At 43.1% G+C, this 18,620-nt stretch overlaps 1 protein-coding gene across 1 annotated transcript in view; it reads right to left on the bottom strand.

Moving 5' to 3' along the window:
• The window catches only part of AHCYL2 (adenosylhomocysteinase like 2), a 109,349-nt gene that overhangs the window by 89,828 nt on the left and 901 nt on the right, over window positions 1-18,620 (bottom strand). The gene's annotated exons all lie outside the window — the stretch shown is intronic.

Here is an 18,620-nt window from a genome sequence, read left to right as displayed (position 1 = left end):
CTGAAAGCCTCCTTCAATTAGGAACTGATACTTCAGCCCTTCTGTGCCTGTTGGTGATGGAAGAATGAAGGATCCCAAGCAACTCCCTTGAAGCAATTCCCTTCACAAAGGCATACATCAATGTAGCAATGCTGGTTTGCTTCTCTCTTCCCCCGCATCCAGGGCCAGAAGTCAGAAAGCAACTTCTCCTTCCCAGCACTTCTGCTATTTGGCCATCTGAAGGTACCTGGAGGTCTCTAAACCCGTGGACGTGTGCAAGCCCTAATCTGCTGTCAGGCAGCTTTTCTTCAGCCTACATACGCACAGGCTCGCCACCAATAAGCCTTCTGGGCTTCTTCATGTGCACTTCTTCTTACGTGTACTGCCTTTGTCTGATCTTGTTTGTTTGGTAACCACAGAAACAGTTTTAAAAACTACATGAGCAGACATACAACCTTCAGAGACCAAAGCTTCATGCTTTGTTTCCATTTAGAAAGACCCATTTGGCACCTACTCATCTGCTCCTCTTTTGTTAACACTGCTGGGTGAAGGATGCACTTACCTCTTAAGATGCTTCTCTTGCATGCATTCCACACAGACCTGCTTTAAGGCAAAATGCTTCTTGTTTTTGTAGGTGACAACTATCCAGCTCTCTTCTGAAGGCTTCCTGCGCTACTGCAGGTCTTCAGCGCCACTCAGACACCATCGCTTCAGATACAACCTCACAGCGGTTTACATGGGAATTTGTTTACCAGTAGTCATTCAGGTATCATAAAACCAAAGCTGGAATGTGAAGATTGCAGCACATCACAACAAGAAACACCGTTAATAAAAGCCTGCTCTACTTTAACCATGGCTTCCCCCGCAACCAAGCTCTTTCGGCACCCATGACGTGCATAACACTGCTGTTGGTATCAGTAACAAAGCAGACTGCAAGCATACAAACACATTCATCTACAAAACATCACTCGTTCCTTTATTACTTTTCAGTTGAAAATTCTTATTGCTGAAGACTTCCCAGAGACCTATTGCAGCCTCTTTCCTCTTCCCCACCAATGCAACTGCCTTATCCCTTCACACAACCCAGCAACTACTCTTAAAACAGCCTTCACTACACAGATGGCTTTTCTGGACTTCGCTACCTCCCGAGCGATGGGGATTTAACATAAGGATCTCAAGCAACGCTTCAAACTAGTTTAGACTTTTTTCTTTCTCCTTCTTTTTACTCCTACTTCTGTACCAGTTTGGACCATATTCAGCTTAAACATCATGAGATACAGTCTGTATGGAAGGTATTTACAAAAGAAAGTCTGTGTGTAAAGCACTTCCTAGTGATGAAGGCTTTGTTATTGTGCCCTTATGGTACCTTTACACCCATCAGGAATAGTTTCCAACAGAAGTACATGAGCCTGCACATGACAGGGTCCTGTCCTTGCACTCACAATAGGGCCAAAGCCAGTATAAACATCATTTTCAGATGTGGCCTGCAAAACAGGCAGCAGAGACGATCTCTAAAATATTCTCATCCTACTTGACAACTAAAAAGTCAGAGAAGCATAAGCCAACATCCATGAAATAGCAAATGGTGAAGGGGGGCAACTCAGAAAAAAAAAAAAAAAAAAAAGCCTCTTTTTCCCCCCTTCTCTTTTTCTCTTGCTTGCTTACTTTCCTTCAGGTGTTGACCAAGACACAATTATCACTTTGAAAATCATCTGTTTCAGACAGACTAGAAAACCAGTTGTTCCATAAATGGAAGAACATTTAAAAATTAACCAAGGAGTCACCAGCAAGGAATATTGGTCAATACAGAAAAGGAAGAATGAGCAATTGAACAGGCACTGCCGAATGCATCAAGAGAAATCTCTGGGTGATTTTCCACTTAAAAATAACACAAGATGCACATAAACAATGGGATTAAAAAACAGGGGGAAAAAGCTTTGTGTTTTGAAAGTGCAACATAGCATTACAACTGTTCAATACCCCATGTTTTTCCTAAAAATTCATACGACTACTAGCTTTTTACCCCAGCTTTGACATTAAGGATTTTCTCTACCATTATTCCTCTGTGTTGCTCCTCTGCTTTCCAGCAGTACAAACATCTGAAGCAACCATTGCCAAACTCATCAAAATAACAGCACTGAACCACACTGTTAATTTTGTATTTTTCAAGAGCCAGAAGTTGGTATAATTAGCCTGAATTATAGGAACTGATTCTCTGCACAACCTAAAGGAACCATTAAGCAAGACAAGAGTTAGCTGTGCTCACTGCCATAAACCCACATACATATCACCACAATTACTTGGAAAACTCAAGCGATTTGGTACATGCCGAGCTCTGCAGTCTGACAGCATCTGTACTCAAGAGCTGAAATATTACAGAAAGAAACATGCAAGAAATGAATTTGAGAGAGCTAACAGTTCTTTGCTTTTCAGAGAAAAAGCAGCAGATGAAAATGGGTTGGTGAGGATAAACGCTCACAAAGGATGCACTCAAAAACTGGTACAGTCACCCCAAGTGCCAGGGCACTGAACATTTTACATAACCCCGTGCCGCTGCACAGGGCAGGAATGAATGCAGCAAATGTGTACACATGGACACACACAGCCTTGCTTCCCAAGGAAGCCTATTTTAATTATAATGGTTGCCACGGTTACTTTAATTCCATCATAGCTCCAAGAAGTCTCACAACTCCAACTCCACACCACTAATCAGGAATCTTGCATAACATTAGCACTGAATAACCCAATTTAAACCAACTTAAAAGCCTGGATTATTGGAGAGGATGTTGACAAAAAAGAAAAAAAAAAAAGAAAAAAGGAAAAGAAAAACCTGAAAAAACAAAACTGTTTTGTTCAGGGAAGCACCGCTTCTATATCCGTCTCCAGCAAGTGTTCTGTCACTCTTATCCACATGGAAACTATGGATGAGCCCAAGCCAGAGCAAAACCAAAGTTAAATACTATTTTCTTTAGTCAAACATGCTCCCCTCAATCTTCTTCTACAGGAAAAATAAAGAAAGTACAATGACATCATATCAAGTCAAAGGTGACAAAAGAATTAGTCCTACTTATTGGCAGAATAAAACAACATGGCAACCCTGGAGTATCAAACATGGAAAGTTTGGCACAAGACCCCATGAGCTGCAGGAAGAAGTTTCAAACTGCAACTTCTAAGTTTCTTCTTTGAACACTTTCCATAGTATGGCTGGCAACGTTGTTTGGAAAATATTCCTGTAATTTAAACACAGCTGTAACAAGCAAACCTGACCTTAGTCTAAACAAAGGAACTCCCTAAAACCTACTCTAGTCTTCCTTTGGGGCTTCAGGTCTATAAAATGAGGCAAGGAGTAGCAGTCTAGCTAGCTCAGAGGAAGAGAGAAACACTACATTGTTCCATCTATAGTCCTTAAGCAATTCAAACACAAACATCTTGGCACAGGACAAGTTAAATATCCAACACGTTAGGATGTAACTCTTCCTGCAAAATAAAGCCAGTCTGGATCCTCTTTCTGGGAATTCTGAAAGCAGGACTACTGGAGACCAAGGCTTTCCACAGGTACCCAATCAGCAGTCAATTACCTGGTATAGTAAAGCCAAATATAATTTTTCTCCCTATTAAAATACAAATTATTTTCTTCATTTCATTTTTTTTTTCTCCTTCATAACCTCTGCTCTCTGGAATTTCTCCTGGACCTACAGTACTAATGTCTGTATGGACGGTTTCGTAGGCACAACAGGATGAAGCTCCATTTCTTACTCTGGGAAAGTGAAAATGACATTACATTTCTCCTTCCCAACGTTCAATGTCCAAACCCCAGCATTTTTCCCAAAGGCAAACTAAGAAGCAGCAAAATCTGACCGTTAGTGATATCAGCTTTGGACATCTACCCTGCAGACTGTTTCCTGTAAAGTTGCATATGATCCTGCATTAGCTTTAAAAGCGGTAGCAGAAAGAAATGTTTGCACTGTTTGCAGTATCTCCTTAGAGAGAATGTAGATACAGAAGCTGTATACATGGTCCTCAGCTCCTAAAAATTACCAACACAGTCCTAACTGACTTAAGCCTGGGAACCCTTTGAGATATAGCTTTGTGCCACACTCTCAAGGCACTCCTTTGACTTAATTCCTGCACAGTGAACAACGGAGCCTTTCAAAAAGATTAGCTACTTCAGTGTCCCAGAAAATCCCATTTTCTACAATGTCTTCCAACTCACGTGGCTACGGATGAATCACATTGGTCAAAAAAATGCATAAATGACTGAGCAAAATACCTTATCATTTGATAAATGAAGCACAGAGGTGAGAACCAGAAAAGCTAGCAAAGTCTGCCATGTGCAACATAATGCCTTCAGTTAGCAAACCTCAAAGACTAAATTAAAAAGCATTTATAGAATAAGCAGATACCACTAATTTGATGGGAGCTGTGAACACCAGCAGCACTGGCGAGGTTACCCAGTAAGTCAGGACACTGCTCTGGCAAGGAGATGCAACAGTAGTTTAACAGACTTCCCCTCCCACAATCCTTGTATTGAAGCCTAATTTGTTCTGCTTGTACTGTGCTCATCTATGCATTACTTAAATGCATTACAAAGTCAGACAACAAAAATCAGGCATAGTCTGGTATTCAGCACTTCTTCCACTATTTATCTTGTTGCTTGGGTTTTCTCCTCTCCAGAGTTTTTTCCCACTAGCTAAAATTCATGCTTGTGTTCAGAAATAATGATTACAGCAGGAAAGCTAAAGTGGTAACAAAACCATCCCCCTGTCCCCTCTATTTAAGCTTGAAATAAGATTTTCCATGCAAGACCGTAGATATTTCAGCAATACTTAACAGCGGTGTTCAAAACACTGCAGTCTAAAATACCTTCATTCTAAGCTGCAGCTCTCCTGTCATCAGTCTCAGTGGCAGCAGGTTAGATCTCAACACCCATCAGAGCACAAGAAATAGATCACAGCGGTACTAATAAAGCAGAAGCAGAGGAAACGGCTAATATTCATGCAGAGCTCTGGCATGCTCTTAGCACTTTCTTACTTGGTAGCTAGGAATCTTTCATTTCTGGCCCTGTACAAAATCACTTCTAGATCTAACAGCTAAGTTATGATGACTTTCAATATTTGATCCAAACAGAAAAAAAACACGTTTGGAAGGATGCAAGATCTAGGATACTGAAATAAAGTTACTGTTTTATGACAGGAAAGTGTTGCTTGTTAGGGTCTTCACAGCAGCCCTGAGCCCAGAAGACCATGGATTCTAGATAAGGAAAAGAGCTGGATGAAAGCTGACAGGAAATAGGGAAAGACAGTACTAGCCAGTATTCCAGTCCTTGGGAGCTGCGTTCTGACATGAACACCTCAGCACTGCAGGTCCTCCTACCAAATCCTCCACCTCTGTCCAGACCAGGATATCAACTGTGTTGTCTATCCCTTCCTTTCCAAGCCAAGATCTTTAGTCTCCATACTCCATCTCCTTCAGTTTTATACTCCTGTATCAGAAAAAGAATGAAAACAGGTTAGTTAAGTGTAACAGTAGAGCAAGCCACACACTAATGTAGCTTCCAGCTCCCCCTGTGATGAGGAGTGTGACCGCATCAAAAACTTTCTATTGTCAGGCTTCCATCAGCATCCAACAAAGAACTTTAAGAAGGATAAATGGCAGTTTTACAGATGGCTCTGCCAAGCTCCTTCAAAGCACAAAGGCAATATGGAAGATGAGATTCCAAGCAAGCCACCTCTGTGCTAACAAATGGCTGGTGGGAGTTGCCATCAAGGATGACAAAAGGACACTGACTTCCAAAGGAGAAGAGGCTGTGAAAAGGTCTGAAAACACAGGTAAGTCCTTGGTGGAGTGGAGATGAGAACTTGTGCACAGTTACAGAGAGCCATTGCATAAACCATCAGGAAAATTACCTCTGCAGCGCATTCTGGAAAGAGAGCAATAGAAGATGATACTTGTCAAAAATCAGGTAACGACACAGTAACCGATCACTAAGAGGAGAAGCCTGGAACTGCTTTTACTGCACAGATGGCCTCTCCAAACGGTATCAAACACTCTTCCCTTCTAAAAGACAAGTGAAACCTGGACACAGACCAGCAGGGAGAAGAGTGAGAGTGCACTCCAGGCAACACCTTTGTAATCTCTGCTACCAAAAGAGCCGTTTCTAATTTTGCTTAAAGGAACTAGAAAGTTACATTCAACTACCACGGTCAAATAAACTACTAACTCTATCCTTCTTGAAGGAAAATAATTCTTTTCCTCCTGCTTCTTTCAAAATACTTAAGACCAAAATAGGTTCACTCTAAAGCTCCAAAAATTAGTCTCTACATTTTCCTACAAAAGAATCTTAAAATTACACATTTAAAAAACATGTGACATTAAAAAAAGACAAACCCATGGATGAGGGAAAGGCTGAGGTACTTAATGCCTTCTTTGCCTCGGTCTTTAACAGTAAGACCAGTTGTTCTCCAGGTACCCACCACCTGAGCTGGAAGACAGGGATGAGGAGCAGAATGAAGCCCCCATAATCCAAGGGGAAACGGTCACCGACCTGCTGCGCCACTCAGACACACACAAGTCTCTGGGCCCAAGGGTACTGAGGGAGCTGGTGGAAGTGCTCCTCACTGAGCCACTTCCCATCACTTACCAGCAGCCCTGGCTAACTGGGAAGGTCCCAGTCGACTGGAGGTTCACAAACATGACGCCCATCCACACAAAGGGCTGGAGGGAGGATCTGGGGAACTACAGGCCTATCAGTCCAGCCTCGGTGCCGGGGAAGGTTACGGAGCAGGTCATCTCAAGTGCCATCACACAGCACACACAGGACAACCAGGGCACCAGGCCCAGGCAGCATGCGGTTACGAAAGGCGGGTCCTGCTTGACTCACCTCATCTCCTCCTGCAACAAGGTGACCCGCTTAGCGGATGAGGGAAGGGCTGTGGACGGTGTCTCCCTAGACTTTAGTAAAGCCTTTGACACCATCTCCCACAGCATTCTCCTGGAGAAACTGGCTGCTCGTGGCTTGGACAGGGGCACTCTTCTCTGGGTAAAAAGCTGGCTGGATGGCCGAGCCTGAAGGGTGGTGGGGAATGGAGTTACATCCAGCTGGAGGCTGGTCACAGGTGGCATTCCCCGGGATTCAGTGCTGGGGCTGGTCATGTTTGGTATCTTTATGGATGATCTGTATGAGGGGATCGAGTGCACCCTCGGTAAGTTTGCAGATGATGCCAGGTTTGGGGGCGGGGGTGGGGGTGTTGATCTGCTGGAGGGCAAGAGGTTCTGCAGAGGGATCTGGACAGGCCACAACGGGCCAAGACCAGTTGTACAAGGTTCAACAAGGCTCAGTGCTGTGTCCTGCACCTGGGCCACAACTACCCCATGCAGTGCTACAGGCTGGGGCAGAGCAGCTGGAAACTGCCTGGTGGGAAAGGGCCTGGCGAGGCTCAGCGGCAGCCAGCTGGATATGAGGCCCCAGTGTGCCCAGGTGGCCAAGCCCAGCAGCATCCTGGCTTGTGTCAGAAACAGTGCAGCCAGCAGGACCAGAGCAGTGATCATCGCCCTGCACTGGGCACTGGTGGGGCCGCACCTCGGATCCCGTGTGCGGTGTTGGGCCCCTCACTGCAGGACAGACACTGAGGGGCTGGAGCGTGTCCAGAGCTGGGCAGGGGCTGAGGCAGGGGCACAGGGCTGGGGGGGGGGCGGCAGAGGGAGCTGGGAGGGTTCAGCCTGGAGAGGGGGGGCTCAGGGGGGACCTTCTCGCTCCCTACAACTGCCTGACAGGAGGTTGTAGCGAGGTGGGAGTCGGTCTCTTCTCCCAAGTAAAAAGTGACAGGATGATAGGAAACAGCCTCAAGTTGGGCCACGGGAGGTTTAGATGGGGTATTAGGAAAAATGCCTTCTCCAAAAGGGTTGTCAAGCATTGGAACAGGCTGCCCAGGGAAGGGGTTGAGTCACTGTCCCAGGAGGTATTTAAAAGGCGTGTAGACATGGTGCTTAGGGATGTGGTTTAGTGGTGGACTTGGCAGTGCTGGGTTAATAGCTGGACTTGATGATCTTAACGATTCTACAATTCTTGACATCTTCACTCCCCTTCAGATTAAAGGAATTAAGCATCTTTTGATGCGCACAGAAATAACAAAACACGGGATTTGACACCAACTACAATAATGTCTGGAGATGGACTTAATTTTCGGGCTAGCAAGATTCAAAAGGTAATCGATTTCCAACAGGTTTTCAAGCCAAAGAATGGGCTGGAGTCCAGGTTTAACTTCACAGAGAGAAAGTATTGCCTTACAGACAGCAAAACACATGCCCAAACCCAGACCCTAGCAAAGCTAACCTCTTGGAGCAACCTGTTTGTTTCTCTTCCCCTCTCCCAGCTTGTTTAAAATGCAGCAGCATGACATCACTACTGTATATCCTGACTTCCAAAAGCTGTCTAGCAGAAGACTAATTCTCAAAACAGTTACAGCAAATGTCACTAAGTCCTGTGAACTTCTCACCTTCTCAGCATGCACAACACATGGCAAAAGCTAGCATTCATGTTGTGGACAGGGCATGAAATAAAGTGACAGTTCACCAGCTATCTACTTGTGGCTTCTCATGCTGTTTGCCTGAACTTGCCAAGTGGCTTATCACAATCCAGAAATAAAAACTTATACAAAACCAATATGTATACTTAATACGTACACTCCGAAATATTACTCCTTGCCTTCTGGCCTTTATCCCAGTTCATCACCTCTACAACCCACTACTGTGCAGCCAAGGGAAAGCCCAGCAAACGAAGACAGCATGCAAACATTTTCATTTCTACCACATCTTTCATCATGGGAAACCAAGTATCAGCCTCAACGTACTTGCTAAAAGCACACAAAAGTAATAATATCTTATGCACCTGAATCACATCTTCAAGAGAATCAACAATTTTTTACATTACTTGAAAACAAAACAGATTTTATTGTTGACTGTTGAAATCTCACACACTAACAGCAGACAGCAAGATTGAAGTGGGATTCAATGCCAATGAAGTGTCCAAAAATCACAGCAGTTTAGTACTGCAGAAAGCCACTTCAATTAATATCTAACTGGTCAATGTGAAATGCTGGAAATTATGGCAGTAATCTCTCATCCCAGATTGTAGAAGGTTGACTTTAAAAAAAAAAAAATCCACATCAAACATGTTAGTGCATTCTGCAAACAATAAAAATTATCTTAACTGATACTGAAATGGATCCAAGCAGATTTCCCCACCTCCATAAACACTAAAGTCATGGAGAGAACACCAAATCTGAGTCAGCAAGCTTTTGGGTAGCTGGAAGGAAAGCTTGCTGGGAACAGATACCAGCATGAACTGCAGTAAGCTGCTCTCCTAAATTGGTGCTTGAGTCATTCTTATGGGAACAGACCATTCCCTGTTTTTTTCTCACATAACTTCAGGATTAAAGGTCGATCACTTTACCTCACCTCTACGAAGTAAATAACAAGCAAAGCTTCCTAACTGTCAGATGAAGCCATGTTCATACTTCCTCTATTTTTAAATACCTTTGGAATAAAATTTGAAATAGACTGGTTCAGCAATTCTGTGTAGCTAACTAATTTTTCAACTGACTTTCCTATTCTGACACTCATGAAAAATGCAACTGCCTGCCTATTTAAGGCTCTGTCAGGAGAAAAGAAATAAAAATACCTGAAGTTCCAACATTGCCACCCCTGCAATTTAAAGTAAGGTCAGCACACTGCAGCATTCAAACATTTCACATAGCAAAATGCTATTAGAAGACTATGCAGGCTCAAAACCGGACCAAAAATAAAGAATCCCAGAATTAAGGTTGTTCACTCAGCCTGAAGTCACGTACGCTGCACATAAGTGCACACACACACACTATTGCTTTCAGAAGAACCTGTCTCATCAGTGGACAGAACACAGTTCTAGGGTTGGACTTTGCCGATGCTTTTCTTCCCCTGTTGCCTGTTGGGAAACTGCAAAACACACAGAGAACGAGGCAGGAGACTTCAAGAAGAACCAGAGGGTTTGCTTAGGCTGTTAAATGCTGCCCCACATAATTAAAATCTGTATTTTTCTTTGCCAAACTTGCTACAGGCAAGTCTACACAGGCAGGTGCAGACAGACTGGAGCTTAAGCTGGATGGACAGAAGCCAGCTCCGGTCCAGAAGCTGCACAGTGGTGGTGTCGGCTCATGCACAGCACTGTGCTGATGCATCCCAAAGAAAACAAGACATTAGGTGACTCATATCTGACCAGTTTGGCATGTGCAAAGCAAATGTGGGTCTGCCTGCATCTGTTTAGGCATGTCTTCAGTAATGCTAGGCAAGACAACCTCAGTAAACTTTTCACATCTGGCCACTAACTGTAAGATCATCATCTTCTCATGGCTTGTGATCCAGAACTGAGAGAAGCGCTGAGCAGTCACAGCTCCACCTGAAGTCAGTGGGAACTATGCTTCAACAAGAGTGCTATTTAATAACAACACAAGACCTCTGGGCGAAAAGGTCAGCTCACCTCCACTTCATAGTGGAAACCCCAAATATATTGACAAGCAGTCTTAATTTCAGTGCATCTATACCCAGCTACAAATCTGAAATGAAGCAGTGCTATCCTGCAAAAGCTGGAAAACACAAAGTGTTCCAGCACTATGGTGAGCTTTTTGAGGGTGCAGAGGAATGTTAACTCTAGGCTCTCACCCATCCTTGTTTATTCTAGAGCACTCCAACGTTACATTTGCAGAAAAGCCTTTCATTTCAGGCATAAAAAGAACATAAGCAAGACCACATCATTCAATTCTCAGAAAAGTCCCTGCAAGTGTCATTCACTTCAGGAAACCATTCTGCTGGTCACCGAATCTTCTGGAAAGTCACACGGAAGTCTCTGTTCTCTTTAACAACCATTTCACCCAAGACACCTGTGCATATTTCTACTATTGTAAAAATAAAAAATATTTCAATATGTATTTATATCATCATACATGTAAATTTTACAATAATAATACTGTAATAAATTTTAAAAAACACCAAAGGTTCTCTCTGCCACACAAACTGTATGAAAGCTCATACTTAGGGGAAGTGTTGTAAATCAGGATGCCAATTTAATCAGCTTCATGTACACTTTTGCAGAATAAGAATTAACAATTTCTGATTGATCTCATCATTCTTTATTCTATGAATTGTATTTTGCAGTGAGCAGAGATTAGGTGAGCTGCATCTACAAAAACTATGAAGTTTCAAAGTTTCATTAGGAAACCAGTAGTTCATCAACAGCTCTGTCTGCAACGCTGAATTCCTGCTCTAGGAATAGCTGCACAATTTTTTGATGCAAAAACCACCAAGCCAACATACTTAAATACCATTGGCCTTCCCAAAATACAACTAGAAACAAAAAAACTCAACATTTTCTAGAGGTGTTCAGTACACATCTAGTGTGCAAAAGCATGACAGCAATTTATTGCTTCAAGGCCTTAAGCAGGGAAACGGTCAGATGAGAAGTGCTGTCAAAAAAAATGTATTTTTTTTTAAATCTTTGACCTCAAAACTCCTTGAAGAACTATTATTTCATGTTCTTCAGTCCTATTTTCTCACTTACTGACTTTTCCCATTTCAGAGTCTGAATTAAGCTTAAAGCCCAGAAAGCCTTCCGTTAATCCAGCACACATGCACTGAATTTAGGTTCCAGAATCGACCTTGCTTCTCTCCGTCATCTGCAGCACACCTGCAAGTGGGCACTACACACTTCCTCTACAACTGCACAACAAGAATGTGTAAACAGTTTTACTAAACCTTCACTCCTTTTTACCTCATTGCAATATTTCATCTTAATTTCAAGAAGACTGCTTCTAACAGAAGACAGAATTGCTGTTGCAACTAAAAATACAAACATTTTTTCCCATTTCTGTTTGCAGCCTGCATCAGTGACTCACAGCAACTGTGGAAGTCTGGTGGTAAGGCTCCTCACCTTACGTTTCTGTTTACAAACTTTCTATCAAGAAAGACCCTAAGCTGACATTGGTAGCTATTCAATAAGAATGGAAGAAATTAGTTTTATTATGGCTTCTCTAAGCTAAAATTGAGGCATTTCAGTGAAATTTTTCTGCTACAAATGCCTTTAACTGCAGACCTGAGCTTAGAGGCTTTTGTGCAAGAAATATTTAAAGCTCATTTTATCCTTAATTCACCCTTTTCTTCCTAGTCAGCTTGTTGCTCATTTGAAGCCCTAGAACCTAACAGTTTTTCTGGGACTTAAAGCAAGCAGCCTCCAGTATTTTTATTTAGAGGCTGGACCTTATTTCTCAGGCTGTCTCTCTTCCAGTCGTCATTCAGATTTTGTAACTTGCCCATAGCTCATGTCTCTACATAGGAATTTAACGGGATGTCAGGCATTGTACTACAGGGAGGATGTTTCCTTCACATGGCCGAGGTTCTACTCTTGGATCTCTGGCTTGAATCTGCAAAACTGAAGAAGAAAATAAATATGAAAGAAGAAAATTAAGTGGCTATTTTTTTTACCCCAGCACTGTGGTAGCTCTACACAACATTTGGAACAATTCTATTCTTTCAGTCTTTAGTATTCTTCAATTTAACCAATGCTGCAGGTCACTCAGTCATACAGAGAAATCTGCCTATTACACCTGAGCTACCTGGCTCATTTCTTTCTTTTTAGTTTTACCTCCATCTCTTCCTTTTTCAAGCTAAATCATCATGTTTTACAATTCACTAGACAGAGTTAAAAAGAAAACTGAAAAGGTCAAACATGGCTCCAAAATTCAGAATTGCTTTACCTTGCTCAACTTTCAAGCACCAAGTCAGGGCCAAAGCTAAGACTATGCTTTTAATTGCTTGTGAATTCAAATACCAGGTTTCTGTCCCCCCAGGAAAGATATAAACACAAAGATCGTTACGTGCTTCAAAATTTTTTACCTAAGAAAGCAACCCAGGGACAGTGCCACAGCCTCCCAGCAAAACTAAGTTTGCCATTCCCAGTTACAAGGTTTGTGGTACCCTGAACCACACCTCAGCTTCCCATTTCCACGTCATTACGTTTTACAGCCTGCCATCTACCTGCATTCACAGCCATTATTTTTCTACCACTTTTTCCCCCCAATCTTCTTTTATCTTCCCTTCTGTTCCTGCGCCTCCATCCCAAAGGCTGACATACTGATCTTCATACACAGTTCCAAGCAGTCACACACAGGCACCTTCTAAAATTAAACCACACACATCCATAAGGAGACAGACCAACGAGTATTATATGTAATAAAAGAATATGGCCTCCAATGATAAGATTTTACTAAATAGCATTCAAACCACACTCATTATGAGCAGCACTTGGGAATTCAGCCTCAGGGGAAACATTTATTACCTAGCATAAGTGATCACTAGGGGTTAGAACGAAGCTGAGAAAATAGAAAACGCACAAGCACGTCAGAGATCCTTAATGGAGCACACACCTGCTAAAAAAAACCCCAAATCTCTGCCCCACAAAACGATGTGGGAAGATTGCAAGGAATTTACACACATTTACAAGGGAAAAGCTACTTTCATCACAGGCAATGAAATCTGCTGGGAGTCAAGGTCAGAATCATCATTTAGACAAGCCACATGAGAGTCATTTATAGTCTTAGCAGAATAAAACCTCCCATCACAGCTCACCAGTCAGGTGATGTGCCAGTCTAGCGAGCACCAGGCATTTATTTTGATGTAATCCCTTCACCTAAGAATTTTACAGTGGGGAGTTTTAGAAAGGTTATACTCAAGCAGCAACATTACACAAGGATGTGCATCTTGTTACTGTTTACTTCTACACCCTGTTTTTTCTGCTTTGCCCACAGACAAAAGCCACAGCTTTCTACAGCCACTGGCACTGCAGAGGCGGTGTAGCTCTGGAAAAGCAAGCTGTGCTCTGCTCTAGCCCACTAAATGAATCAACAGCACTGATAAACCAGCAAATCAATCCTTTCCAATTCTAAACCCTCTGTTTTAGTGATGCTAAGGAGCAAAAGAACACAGCTTGAAATTCAAGAAGTAAGCTGTGCTTTCCGTACTGAGTGGATGGGACAAAAAAAAAGAAAAACCAAAAACACAACAAAACCTTTCATTGTATAAACTGGTATATACTTAATATAAAACTTCACGGCTACATAATTGCTGTCATTTAAACTTCCCAGTATGGTGTACAAGCATTTACTAAGCCTTACTTGCCAAGTAGTTACGAATCATTAAACTGAGAAGTGCATCTGTGTAAGTGTATGTTCTCTCAGCTAACAAAAGAGGGGCACAGAGTTGTCATTACAAGGCTAAGATCATCCAGCTAATCAGTTGGGGAGTCTTAATTATAGCCCCTCAGTGCACTTGGGGTGGGAATCAGTAACATTTGCAGGAGTTCTGCAACTTTCAGCTGCTTTGATCTAGGAATGCTCTAAGAATTAACACAAAACGTTAAGTGGCCACCACCACCCCAAAGCCAATGAGTGATCATCTAATCATCAAAACACTGTTCAAATCTAAAACTGTAAACAATTTGCGTGACTCAGGGTCTTGACTCATATCCATGGATAAGTTTAGCCTGGGACACCTGAAACTGTTACTCAGCCTCATGGCTCACCTCACTCTGGGAGCAGCAACGGCAGAACAAACCACACATCTCCTGAGTCACCCCAGCCAGCTGCTGCCAGCACCCCATCACTAACACTACAGCCGAGCCAATACACCATCCAGCCGCTGCTGGAGAGGCCTTTCCATTCCTCCCATCTCCACTAACCTGCTCGTACCACTTCTCCCATACCATTCCTGGCTCTTCCTTGACCCCACGCTGGAGGGAATTATGCCAACAGAAAACTAATTCAACTTCAAGCAAGGAATTTTATGCAGTTTAACCTCCCTGAACTGCCTCATCTTAGAGCCACCTGAGAACGTGGCAGGAGAGTAAGGACACACAGTCAGAGGCAAGAGAAGGTCTAGACCACCCCAGAGCTTCAGGCCATCAGCCCACATCTCAGACACTGGTCAAAGACCCACTCACCAGCCCTTGTCAGAAGCAGTAAGCTCTGAAGCAGCGCCAGACAACCAGGGGTTGGCTACATCTACCTGGGTAGATGCATGCAAAGGTCGCAGCCACATCCATTAGTCAGAGTTAGCTGTAAAAGTCAAAGTCCAGTATCATCTCAGAAATAAGGTCTTCTAGCCATTTCTTGAGAGGGCGGATCTACAGCAAGAATCCAGAGAGAACAAAAATGTGATGACAGAGATCTTCCCCCAGATGTGATGGGAACCACCTCTGCAGGTGTCATGAAGACAAGCCCAGCGTACTTGATTTTGACTTCTGGGTTTGCAGGAGTGCCATCATTTCTTGTATGAGCAGGTGTGCGAGACTGCAGAACCAGGTCTATACATCAGCTGTGATAGTACAACAAAATGAAACTGCCTAAATAAATGAAAATACAAACTTGCAAAGATGTTAACACTTGCCAGTCCAGGCACGTATACTGTGCCCATGTTATCAAGGTAAAATATTACTTTAGCACACCTAAAGGCAGACAGACACAAGTAAAATACTAAACTTTAGTACATTTTAGTTTTAAAATGAAGAGTAGTATTACAGGAAAGAACAGTCATGGCTGTTTACTGGGATCTCTGTGCTGTGTCAGTACTATGAAATAAACATTTGGTCACACAGTACTTCAAAAGCGCATGTTAAAATTTCAAGGAAAGGGAAAAAACCACAGAAAAAACAGTATTTATGTATTTAATACATAAATCAATCAAGAAAAAAATACTGAGATTTTTTTTCTTCTAGACAAACACTGTGAAGAGCTACAGTTTAATGTTTCACTGCAAAGCTGATATGATCTTACTTATCTATTTTGAATAGACCCTTACCTTTATTTCAGGTCCTAAAGAAAGTTCTATTGGATCTGACAAAAAAAAATTATCTGCTTCTTTTAGGCTTATTTATGCACTAAACCTTCTTTCAACAGATGCTTCAGCTCTGTGTGCCCAATTTTTTAGTCACAGGACTAGGAACAATTTTATGGCTACCAAATCTGGTGTTTTATTTAAATAACATGACTTCCCAAGAGATGGTGGAAAGGACTCTGGATTTGTAAATCCAGTAAATGAAATACCTCAAGTCTCTGGAACACACACTGAAGTCACTGGAAAGCAACAGTATGAAGGGACAGAAAGAGAACGAACAGTATGTACTCCCAGATACCCTCCATCAACACATCTCGCTTCCTTTAGCAACCAGACAGATTGTCAACTCCTAAACAAACTCATCACCCAAAGCAAAGGAAACCAGCTGGGGTTTTGCTGCTCCATAAGCTTGCTGGCTGTTCCTCGTGCATCCAGGTTTCTCCTGAAAGCCTGGCATTCTTTGCTTCTCTCTTATAAAAGGCACCCTCTGCTGCTTTTAGGAGTATAAAGGGAGAGCAATGCAGATAACAACTCCATCACTTGCCATCCTTGACTTATCAATGCTATTGTGTCATCTAACACCACGCTCCTCTCACCAGACAAGAGCTGGACTTCAGAAGGGGAATGCAAGGGAAAAAAAACTATTTGTTGTTTTTTTTTAAAAAAAAAAAGCAAGAAAGAAAGAAGATCAATAAAGGAGGAGTTTAGAAGTATTAAGCACACTTGAGGAGAAATAGGGATACCCTGAGGGTCTCTAAAAATGGAGAGATGAGATTAGTATATCAAATGGAGAGGGCTCCATACACTGGGGACAGAAGTCACAGTCTTAGTGGAAAAATGTCCTTTACCAAGGAACTGAGGCATTTCTAAGAGGATGAAGGAGCTCTTGATCCAGACTCTCTTCATAGGGAGACACTGCCTTACAGAGATGCACTCCTTCCCTGAGAGCCCCTAAGAGAGACTCCCAATTTCAGGGAGGCCACAAAGGAGAACATCAGTTATAGAGACAAACCCCCTCACCCTGCACCTTCTGAAGGGAGAGGAAATATTAGAATAACAATGAAAGAGAGTGGAAGTCAATCAATATGTGCTTTTTACCCCAAAGTTTCAGGAAGAGAGAGATTCCCCTTATGACCGCAACACCTCTTCCCCTACATTCCCTCAAATTGGTTCTTGCATCACGGGGGAGAACTCTTTCTCCCAGGATTTCTGAAGGGAAAGGTGCCAGGCACCAACATCTTAGGTTGCTCCTACTCAGGAATCCCTGTGGAAAATGTGCATTCCCATGGAGGGATGTTTGGCTGTATCTATAGGAAACTACATATACCCCACACACACTATAGGGAGTATCTACGTTCATGGGTGCATCCAGCTGAGAAGCATGGATACGCATGGATGTATCTGTGTGAATGGGTCAGAGTGGACTTGGGTGCATCTATAGGTGGACACTGGTATGGGCATCATCTGTGTATGCAAAGCATACGAAATGGGGATGTCTATACATGACACACATGGGGCTGTCTGCATGCATCTGAATGCATCTATGTCTGCTGGGTGTGGGCAGATGTGCAAAGGTACAAGTACATGCCTGAGCACGTGGCATACAGGTGCCTGTATGCACAAAGGTGCTTCTCTGCACCCATACATAGGCATCCAAAGAGAGCCTGTGTGCCTCAGTGCATATACACCCATCTCTGTCAGTGTTAATGCAGCTATAGACACATGTATGCACACCTGTATGCATACATGTGTACTGACAGGTACAGGCATGTGCACCTGTTTGCATCCCTATAGATATCTAACCATGTAAACTTGCAGGTATACTTCCCCTGCATGTGCAGGTATGCATCACACATGCATATAGCTACAGCACATAGACAATTGTTATGTGTGTACACATCTATATGCATATTTGTACACATACCAGCATGCATTATGCAAGCGTGCAGATCCACATCTGTCTACTTACCTTCACATGTGTGAGTTCATATATTACACAAGTGGATGCATACCTATGGATAAGCCTACATATTCATGTGTAAGTAAAAAAACGGTTGCAAACACATGCATAAGCAGCTAAGGGGACCCCTGTACACGCATATATACCTAGGGGGTATATATACATAAACAATGTATGCATCTAAAGGTCATGCACCTGTGCACATAGCACACCCATGGTGCAGATGCACGCTTGGTGACAGCACAGGCACAGTTGAAGGGGGACAGTGTGTACCTGCCATGTCCATAGGTGCACATCCAGCACACACATGCCGGGCAGACAGTGGTCTATGCATTCCCAGCATGCACCCATACACCTCGATGGGCAAGCACCAGGACGGGAGCTGTGCAAACCCAGCCCTGGATGTGTGCAAGTGTGTACCCAACGATATACCCAGAGGCACACACCTGTGCACGTGTACACCCAGCATCCATACTGGGTATGCCTGATTATCCCTTGCATACGATGGGATGGGCAGCTCTGTACGTTTTTATGAAATGCATATCTGCATTTCCAAGCAAACAGATAACGCCGGGGACGTGAACCCAATGTGAACCTACACACACCCGGGAGCTCACATACCTGGCACCCACATTTCCCACAAACATTCCAACAGCCAGGCACAGTTAAGTGTGCAGGAGTGGGGCATACACACACCCAGTGAGTACCAACACTCCTTGGCAGACGTGAGCGTGTAAGCAAGTACATACCCTAGGAGGCAGGCACA

The sequence above is a fragment of the Falco peregrinus genome, chromosome 6 (assembly GCF_023634155.1).
Source record: "Falco peregrinus isolate bFalPer1 chromosome 6, bFalPer1.pri, whole genome shotgun sequence".
NCBI lineage: Eukaryota > Metazoa > Chordata > Aves > Falconiformes > Falconidae > Falco > Falco peregrinus.
The sequence above is the reverse complement of the archived record's forward strand: the minus strand, read 5'-3'. Positions and strand labels throughout refer to the sequence as shown.